This window comes from Oncorhynchus mykiss, chromosome 26, assembly GCF_013265735.2.
Source record: "Oncorhynchus mykiss isolate Arlee chromosome 26, USDA_OmykA_1.1, whole genome shotgun sequence".
Taxonomy (NCBI): Eukaryota; Metazoa; Chordata; class Actinopteri; order Salmoniformes; family Salmonidae; genus Oncorhynchus; species Oncorhynchus mykiss.
The window spans coordinates 9375779-9386393 of NC_048590.1; the positions used below are offsets into that span (position 1 = coordinate 9375779).

At 46.1% G+C, this 10615-nt stretch overlaps 1 protein-coding gene across 2 annotated transcripts in view; it reads right to left on the bottom strand.

Moving 5' to 3' along the window:
* The window catches only part of otud7a (OTU deubiquitinase 7A), a 126016-nt gene extending 116803 nt beyond the window's left edge, over positions 1 to 9213 (bottom strand). For both annotated transcript variants that reach the window (XM_036963346.1, XM_036963345.1), the window contains exon 1: positions 8781 to 9213. The gene's annotated coding sequence lies outside the window, so the exon portion shown is untranslated. The remainder of the gene's footprint in view (positions 1 to 8780) is intronic.
* Positions 9214 to 10615: the final 1402 nt, after the last annotated feature.

The window sequence follows — 10615 nt, forward strand, 5'->3', positions numbered from 1 at the left end:
CAACCCTCACAGATTTATACAGACGTTTCTCATTCAGCGCTCACAGATTTATACAGACGTTTCTCATTCAACCCTCACAGATTTATACAGACGTTTCTCATTCAGCCCTCACAGATTTATACAGACGTTTCAACATTCAACCCTCACAGATTTATACAGACGTTTCTCATTCAACCCTCACAGATTTATACAGACGTTTCAACATTCAACCCCCACAGATTTATACAGACGTTTCTCATTCAACCCTCACAGATTTATACAGACGTTTCTCATTCAACCCTCACAGATTTATACAGACGTTTCTCATTCAGCCCTCACAGATTTGTACAGACGTTTCTCATTCAGCCCTCACAGATTTATACAGACGTTTCTCATTCAGCGCTCACAGATTTATACAGACGTTTCTCATTCAATCCTCACAGATTTATACAGACGTTTCTCATTCAACCCTCACAGATTTATACAGACGTTTCTCATTCAACCCTCACAGATTTATACAGACGTTTCTCATTCAGCGCTCACAGATTTATACAGACGTTTCTCATTCAACCCTCACAGATTTATACAGACGTTTCTCATTCAACCCTCACAGATTTATACAGACGTTTCTCATTCAGCGCTCACAGATTTATACAGACGTTTCTCATTCAACCCTCACAGATTTATACAGACGTTTCTCATTCAGCCCTCACAGATTTATACAGACGTTTCAACATTCAACCCTCACAGATTTATACAGACGTTTCTCATTCAACCCTCACAGATTTATACAGACGTTTCAACATTCAACCCCCACAGATTTATACAGACGTTTCTCATTCAACCCTCACAGATTTATACAGACGTTTCTCATTCAACCCTCACAGATTTATACAGACGTTTCTCATTCAGCCCTCACAGATTTATACAGACGTTTCTCATTCAGCCCTCACAGATTTATACAGACGTTTCTCATTCAGCGCTCACAGATTTATACAGACGTTTCTCATTCAATCCTCACAGATTTATACAGACGTTTCTCATTCAACCCTCACAGATTTATACAGACGTTTCTCATTCAACCCTCACAGATTTATACAGACGTTTCTCATTCAGCGCTCACAGATTTATACAGACGTTTCTCATTCAACCCTCACAGATTTATACAGACGTTTCTCATTCAACCCTCACAGATTTATACAGACGTTTCTCATTCAACCCTCACAGATTTATACAGACGTTTCAACATTCAACCCCCACAGATTTATACAGACGTTTCTCATTCAACCCTCACAGATTTATACAGACGTTTCTCATTCAACCCTCACAGATTTATACAGACGTTTCTCATTCAGCCCTCACAGATTTATACAGACGTTTCTCATTCAACCCTCATGGCTGTCATCGACAGAAATAACAAATCACTACATACAAAACAACATCCACTTCCTCTAAGAGGAGGCATCACTACATGTGACAACATCCATATAAACAGATCTGGGACCAGCCTAACAGACAGCAACATGTCCTGAGTCTCACCATAACATCCATATAAACAGATCTGGGACCAGCCTAACAGACAGCAACATGTCCTGAGTCTCAACATAACATCCTTATAAACAGATCTGGGACCAGCCTAACAGACAGCAACATGTCCTGAGTCTCACCATAACATCCTTATAAACAGATCTGGGACCAGCCTAACAGACAGCAACATGTCCTGAGTCTCACCATAACATCCATATAAACAGATCTGGGACCAGCCTAACAGACAGCAACATGTCCTGAGTCTCACCATAACATCCATATAAACAGATCTGGGACCAGCCTAACAGACAGCAACATGTCCTGAGTCTCACCATAACATCCATATAAACAGATCTGGGACCAGCCTAACAGACAGCAACATGTCCTGAGTCTCAACATAACATCCTTATAAACAGATCTGGGACCAGCCTAACAGACAGCAACATGTCCTGAGTCTCAACATAACATCCTTATAAACAGATCTGGGACCAGCCTAACAGACAGCAACATTCCCCTGAGTCTCACCATAACATCCTTATAAACAGATCTGGGACCAGCCTAACAGACAGCAACATGTCCTGAGTCTCACCATAACATCCTTATAAACAGATCTGGGACCAGCCTAACAGACAGCAACATGTCCTGAGTCTCACCATAACATCCTTATAAACAGATCTGGGACCAGCCTAACAGACAGCAACATGTCCTGAGTCTCACCATAACATCCTTATAAACAGATCTGGGACCAGCCTAACAGACAGCAACATGTCCTGAGTCTCACCATAACATCCTTATAAACAGATCTGGGACCAGCCTAACAGACAGCAACATGTCCTGAGTCTCACCATAACATCCTTATAAACAGATCTGGGACCAGCCTAACAGACAGCAACATGCCCTGAGTCTCACCATAACATCCTTATAAACAGATCTGGGACCAGCCTAACAGACAGCAACATGTCCTGAGTCTCACCATAACATCCTTATAAACAGATCTGGGACCAGCCTAACAGACAGCAACATGTCCTGAGTCTCACCATAACATCCTTATAAACAGATCTGGGACCAGCCTAACAGACAGCAACATTCCCCTGAGTCTCACCATAACATCCTTATAAACAGATCTGGGACCAGCCTAACAGACAGCAACATGTCCTGAGTCTCACCATAACATCCTTATAAACAGATCTGGGACCAGCCTAACAGACAGCAACATGTCCTGAGTCTCACCATAACATCCTTATAAACAGATCTGGGACCAGCCTAACAGACAGCAACATGTCCTGAGTCTCACCATAACATCCTTATAAACAGATCTGGGACCAGCCTAACAGACAGCAACATGTCCTGAGTCTCACCATAACATCCTTATAAACAGATCTGGGACCAGCCTAACAGTCAGAAGTGGTCCAGTCCAGCGTTGAAACGTTAGCGGTTTGATCACTATGGCGACCCACAACCTCAGAACGGTTACAACACAAAAAGGATGAGGATCAGAACGTTGATTTGAAACGGGCGGAATAAAGGTGCCGTTTTGGGAACGCAGACAAAGTCCTCCAGGGCATGAACTTTCCCTGGAGACACCAATGGGGCGGCAGGGTAGCCTAGTGGTTATAGCGTTCGACTAGTAGCCGGAAGGTTGCAAGTTCAAATCCCTCTCCCTCTGTCGTTCTGCAGGCAGTTAACAGGCGGTTAACCCACTGTTCCTAGGCTGTCATTGTAAATACGAATTTGTTCTCAACTCACTTGCCTAGTTAAATAAAGGTCAAACATTAAAATACTACACACAAAAAAAAAAACATTTCTAGGTCTCGCATATTATTCTAGTAGCCTGTTCCCAGATCTGTTGATGCTGTCTTGCAAACAGATCTGGGACCAGGCGGTTAGACTTTATGGATTCTCTCCTCTTGAATCACTCAGAAGAGTTCCTTGGTGCTGAACCGAGGCGAACAGGAATCCATTCACAAAGCCACAATGGGTCATTCCGATGGGTCTCTTTGTGGAGCGAGGAGCAACGGAGCTAGAATTCACTGGGATGTCTGATCCGAGGCCAAGCAGCGTCCCCGGAGTCTCCATGTCCACAGCACACTGAGCACAGTGGTACAGTCCAGACCAAGGAACCCCCATGTCCTCAGCACAGTGGTACAGTCCAGACCAAGGAGAAGAACCCCCATGTCCTCAGCACAGTGGTACAGTCCAGACCAAGGAGAAGAACCCCCATGTCCACAGCACAGTGGTACAGTCCAGAGTCCAGACCAAGGAGAAGAACTCCCATGTCCACAGCACAGTGGTACAGTCCAGAGTCCAGACCAAGGAGAACAACCCCCATGTCCACAGCACAGTGGTACAGTCCAGAGTCCAGACCAAGGAGAACAACCCCCATGTCCACAGCACAGTGGTACAGTCCAGACCTAAGAGAAGAAGCATGCCCTGCTAGCCTGGCATCAGATCTATTTGTGCTGTCTTGCCAACTATGCATGAAAACAGCCATAGCAGTTACTGTGGCTATACAGCAACAACCAATCTAGAACCCGGCTAATGCCCTGTAGGCTTAGTCAGCATAGTCAGGTGCCTAGACACCTGTTATACACCTGACATATACTGGTTATAACCTGCTATAGGCTACATCCTGTTATACACCTGACATATACTGGTTATAACCTGCTATAGGCTCCACTCTCTAGACACCTGTTATACACCTGACATATACTGGTTATATCCTGCTATAGGCTCCACTCTCTAGACACCTGTTATACACCTGACATTTACTGGTTATAACCTGCTATAGGCTACATCCTCTAGACACCTGTCATACACCTGACATATACTGGTTATAACCTGCTATAGGCTACATCCTCTAGACACCTGTTATACACCTGACATATACTGGTTATAACCTGCTATAGGCTCCACTCTCTAGACACCTGTTATACACCTGACATATATTGGTTATAACCTGCCATAGGCTCCACTCTCTAGACACCTGTTATACACCTGACATATACTGGTCATAACCTGCCATAGGCTCCACTCTCTAGACACCTGTTATACACCTGCCATATACTGGTCATAACCTGCCATAGGCTCCACTCTCTAGACACCTGTTATACACCTGACATATACACCTGACATATACTGGTTATAACCTGCCATAGGCTCCACTCTCTAGACACCTGTTATACACCTGAAATATACTGGTTATAACCTGCTATAGGCTCCACTCTCTAGACACCTGTTATACATCTGACATTTACTGGTTATAACCTGCTATAGGCTCCACTCTCTAGACACCTGTTATACACCTGACATTTACTGGTTATAACCTGCTATAGGCTCCACTCTCTAGACACCTGTTATACACCTGACATATACTGGTTATAACCTGCTATAGGCTCCACTCTCTAGACACCTGTTATACACCTGACATATACTGGTTATAACCTGCTATAGGCTCCACTCTCTAAACACCACCACAACCTTTTAATGCATTATAAGTAGCTCATAAGGCATTATAACTGTGCTTATAATGCATTATGAAAAGGGCATTCATAGCTAGGTGGTGCTACCGTCCGAGCGTTTCTTCTTCAGGTTTATCCTCCCTCTTTGTGAAAGTCCCCACAATCCCCCACACACCCCACCTCCGCCCCTCCACCAACCCACCTCCACCCCTCTGCCAACCCCCCTCCACCCCTCTGCCAACCCCCCTCCGTCAACCCCCCTCCACCCCTCCACCAACCCCCCTCTGCCAACCCCCACCAACCCCCCTCCACCCCTCCACCAACCCCCCTCTGCCAACCCCCACCAACCCCCCTCCACCCCTCTGCCAACCCCCCTCCGCCCCTCTACCAACCCCCCTCTGCCAACCCCCACCAACCCCCCTCCACCCCTCTGCCAACCCCCCTCCGCCCCTCTACCAACCCCCCTCTGCCCACTACATGATCTCACATCACTCTAATGCATGCTGCTGGGACCTGACCTAAATCTAGAATAGGATGAGACCCTGCTATGCACACACACACACACACACACACACTCACACACTCAGACACGGAACACAGAAAACAGGGGAATGACCATGGCAGAGGTTCCTAGGTAAGAAGTCTGAGTCTTAACTAGTTGGAGTCCATGTTGTAGACAGAGACATAGATGTCATTATATTTAAATAGTTGGAGTCCATGTTGTAGACAGAGACACAGAAGTCATTATATTTAACTAGTTGGAGTCCATGTTGTAGACAGAGACACAGATGTCATTATATTTAACTAGTTGGAGTCCATGTTGTAGACAGAAACACAGAAGTAATTATATTTCTAAGGTTGTATGCCATTCAATCAGTATAATTATTACATAATAGTTAGTGTCTGGAGTGGGTGGGTGGATCCAGGTACTGGTATGGTCAGGTGGATGGACCCAGGTACTGGTATGGTCAGGTGGATGGATGGACCCAGGTACTGGTATGGTCAGGTGGATGGATCCAGGTACTGGTATGGTCAGGTGGCTGGATCCAGGTACTGGTATGGTCAGGTGGATGGATCCAGGTACTGGTATGGTCAGGTGGATGGATCCAGGTACTGGTATGGTCAGGTGGATGGATCCAGGTACTGGTATGGTCAGGTGGATGGACCCAGGTACTGGTATGGTCAGGTGGATGGATGGACCCAGGTACTGGTATGGTCAGGTGGATGGATCCAGGTACTGGTATGGTCAGGTGGATGGATCCAGGTACTGGTATGGTCAGGTGGATGGACCCAGGTACTGGTATGGTCAGGTGGCTGGATCCAGGTACTGGTATGGTCAGGTGGGTGGACCCAGGTACTGGTATGGTCAGGTGGATGGACCCAGGTACTGGTATGGTCAGGTGGATGGACCCAGGTACTGGTATGGTCAGGTGGATGGATCCAGGTACTGGTATGGTCAAGTGGGTGGACCCAGGTACTGGTATGGTCAGGTGGATGGACCCAGGTACTGGTATGGTCAGGTGGATGGACCCAGGTACTGGTATGGTCAGGTGGATGGATGGATCCAGGTACTGGTATGGTCAAGTGGGTGGAGGGACCCAGGTACTGGTATGGTCAGGTGGATGGATCCGGGTACTGGTATGGTCAGGTGGATGGACCCAGGTACTGGTATGGTCAGGTGGATGGATCCAGGTACTGGTATAGTCAGGTGGATGGATCCAGGTACTGGTATGGTCAAGTGGGTGGACCCAGGTACTGGTATGGTCAGGTGGATGGATGGATCCAGGTACTGGTATGGTCAGGTGGATGGATCCAGGTACTGGTATAGTCAGGTGGATGGATGGATCCAGGTACTGGTATGGTCAGGTGGATGGATGGATCCAGGTACTGGTATGGTCAGGTGGATGGATCCAGGTACTGGTATAGTCAGGTGGATGGATCCAGGTACTGGTATGGTCAGGTGGATGGATGGATCCAGGTACTGGTATGGTCAGGTGGGTGGATCCAGGTACTGGTCAGGTGGATGGATCCAGGTACTGGTATGGTCAGGTGGATGGACCCAGGTACTGGTATGGTCAGGTGGATGGACCCAGGTACTGGTATGGTCAGGTGGATGGATCCAGGTACTGGTATGGTCAGGTGGATGGATCCAGGTACTGGTATGGTCAGGTGGGTGGATGGATCCAGGTACTGGTATGGTCAGGTGGATGGATCCAGGTACTGGTATGGTCAGGTGGGTGGATCCAGGTACTGGTATGGTCAGGTGGATGGACCCAGGTACTGGTATGGTCAGGTGGATGGATCCAAGTACTGGTATGGTCAGGTGGGTGGCCTCAGGTGGTGAAGCATCAACACATGGTGTAAACGTATATATAGTAAACACTACGCTAGTCAGATTCACAAAACCCTATGCTATGGAAATACTAGACAACAACACAACACTTGAACAGATATGCGGTACCTCATGCAACTAGAATACACAATGTAGCTAGGTGTACACAATAACAGACAGACAGACAAGAGAGACAGACAGACAGACAGACAGACAGACAGACAGACAGACAGACAGACAGACAGACGAGACAGACAGACAGACAAGAGAGACAGACAGACAGACAGACAGACAGACAGACAGACAGACAAGAGAGACAGACAGACAGACAGACAGACAGACGAGAGCCATTGTCAACAGATGAAATGGAAAATATGAGGACGTCGATGACATGTCCCAGCATCATTATAGCCAATAGACTGTCACAGAACAACGCGGCTAGCCAATCACTTCACAGAAAGGAAATAACAGGGCTGCAATTCCATAGCAGTGATCCAGCAACCACATCCTCCTGACAATGAAGGCCTTTACAAGTAATGTGTTACTTTATCATGATACGCGGAGCCATTTGAAATGACGACTGAACTCAAGACACACAACGACGTCTGACTATTATTACAGCGATACCTATCGTTTACTCAGGCCTATAAACCATGGTCCAACGGTTTTATATACTGTATATAAATATATATATATCCTATAGATGCTGGTCGTCGACAAAAGAAGGCAGAACAATCTATTAAATCGGTGCACAGTTAAATGCAGGCCTGCCTATCTGTGCGTTTTGTGTCGCAGAAATAAACAAAGTCACATTAAGGTTACAAATAATGTATGGAGCGACAGGTATCAGGTATGTCTCGTGCTATAGCAGGAGTGTGATTACACAACATCTATATTGTGTTTTCTGGATGCATTGTGTGTGTGTTTTTTTTTACGCGTGGTCTATTCCTATGCTCAACGACATGTTACGTAGACTACCGTGTTGTATGAGACTGTCTTTACACTAAAGGTTACGTACTGTAGGCTGCTCCCCGAATTGAATCATCACATTACTCAGAGCGTGTAGCCTACGTTGTGTAGCCTAGGTCCTACCATCCTCATGAAACGACAATGCTCTGTTCCTTTCATGACAGAAAAACAACGACGGGGGGGCCTATAAAATATCACATTCGGTTCACCCTGGCCCCCCCCCCCCAAAAAAAAAATCACACGGTGTTTACCTTAAAAAAAGGCCACACTGTTGAGATTGATATCTCTTTGTACCATTCTCCACAAATATCACTTGCATTTGCCAATCTCATCATAGGCTACGGTATAGGTTATCTAGCGAATATAATAACAAATTAATCCAAAACCGTGCATAGACTCGACATGCAAATCTACCGGACCAACCGGGTGCACCTGCCTAACGGAAGGAAAAAGAATGACAGCATAAACTATATCCAGATATATATAGTGTTACATCCACATAGGCATCAACTCACCGTGTATTTTAAGTCACTGTCTCCCGTCATTATTTGTTTAATCCCCACTGGTCCTTTGTGTCTCTGTGTGTTTCGTGTTTTTATTTTCCCTGTGTGATAAACATGCCCGCCAGACGGAGTCTGTGCTCCTCTCATCCGCCTGCCGTCATTCTGTCTCTCTCTCCGCCTGCTGCTGCAGCACGAGCACTAAAGTCACTCCCACCGTTCCATTCCACAGCATGACGTCAAGGATCAACAGCGTCCACCCCTCCTTTAATAATGCCATTGACTATCTCCCTTTCCTCTCTCTCTCTCTCTCTCTGTCTCTCTCTGTCGCGCAGTGTCTCTCTGTCTCTCTGTCTACCGAATTCAGAACCCTCCGGCCGGTTTGGGCGCTTGTCTGGTTGTAGCCTTAAACCAACATCATTTAGGAGACGGGATTCGTCTGGAGTAGTGTGGTGGTTACATAAATGGCGCTGGTACTTATACAATGTATTACCATGGTAACACTAGGCTTCATTATCACAGCAGAGGGACTCACCAGTGGATGGCGCTTGTCGGGTCCCGGCTGGCGGAACGACCGTGGAAAGACAATGCCGTCGTCATGTTCTCGAGTGGCTACATTGTTGCTCTGTACATCAATGGCATTGTTCTGTATTTGAATGGCTGATGACGTGCAGTGGAGCGATAACCATGGGCTACTGTAGTCTCACATTTGAAAACAAATATATATATATATATATATATATAATTCTAGTCCTGTCTGTGTAGTCATTCGTTTAAATTGTTAGACCGAAAAAAATGTAATTAAAAAAACAGAAATAGGGACTAAACGCATATACGTTAATATCTTACCAGCCAATTACCAGTTGATGTGTGTCTGATGTCTCATTGTGGACAGAAATGACACATGTATTTTTTTGATTTTCCCTTTATTTAACTAGTCAGTTAAGAACACATTCTTATTTTCAATGACGGCCTAGTAACAGTGAGTTAACTGCCTGTTCAGGGGCAGAACAACAGATTTGTACCTTGTCAGCTCGGGGATTCTAGGCTACCTGTTGGTTACTGGCCCAACGCTCTAACCACTAGGCTATCTGCTGGTTACTAGTCCAACACTCTAACCACTAGGCTATCTGCTGGTTACTAGTCCAACACTCTAACCACTAGGCTACCTGTTGGTTACTAGTCCAACACTCTAACCACTAGGCTATCTGCTGGTTACTAGTCCAACACTCTAACCACTAGGCTATCTGCTGGTTACTAGCCCAACACTCTAACCACTAGGCTACCTGCTGGTTACTAGTCCAACACTCTAACAGCAGGTAGCCTAGTGGTTAGAGCGTTGGACTAGTAACCAGCAGGTAGCCTTGTGGTTAGAGCGTTGGACTAGTAACCAGCAGGTAGCCTAGTGGTTAGAGCGTTGGACTAGTAACCAGCAGGTAGCCTAGTGGTTAGAGTGTTGGACTAGTAACCAGCAGGTAGCCTAGTGGTTAGAGCGTTGGACTAGTAACCAGCAGGTAGACTAGTGGTTAGAGTGTTGGACTAGTAACCAGCAGGTAGCCTAGTGGTTAGAGCGTTGGACTAGTAACCAGCAGGTAGCCTAGTGGTTAGAGCGTTGGACTAGTAACCAGCACGTAGCCTAGTGGTTAGTGTTGGACTAGTAACCAGAAGGTTTCAAGTTCAAACCCCTGAGCTGACAAGATACAAATCTGTCGTTCTGCCCCTGAACAGGCAGACTAACGTATTGAGACCAACATAGGCCGTCATTGAAAACAAGAATTTGTTCTCAACTGACTTGCCTAGTTAAATAAAGGTAAAATAAATAGCCTAATCAGGTCCAAAATTATTGGCAC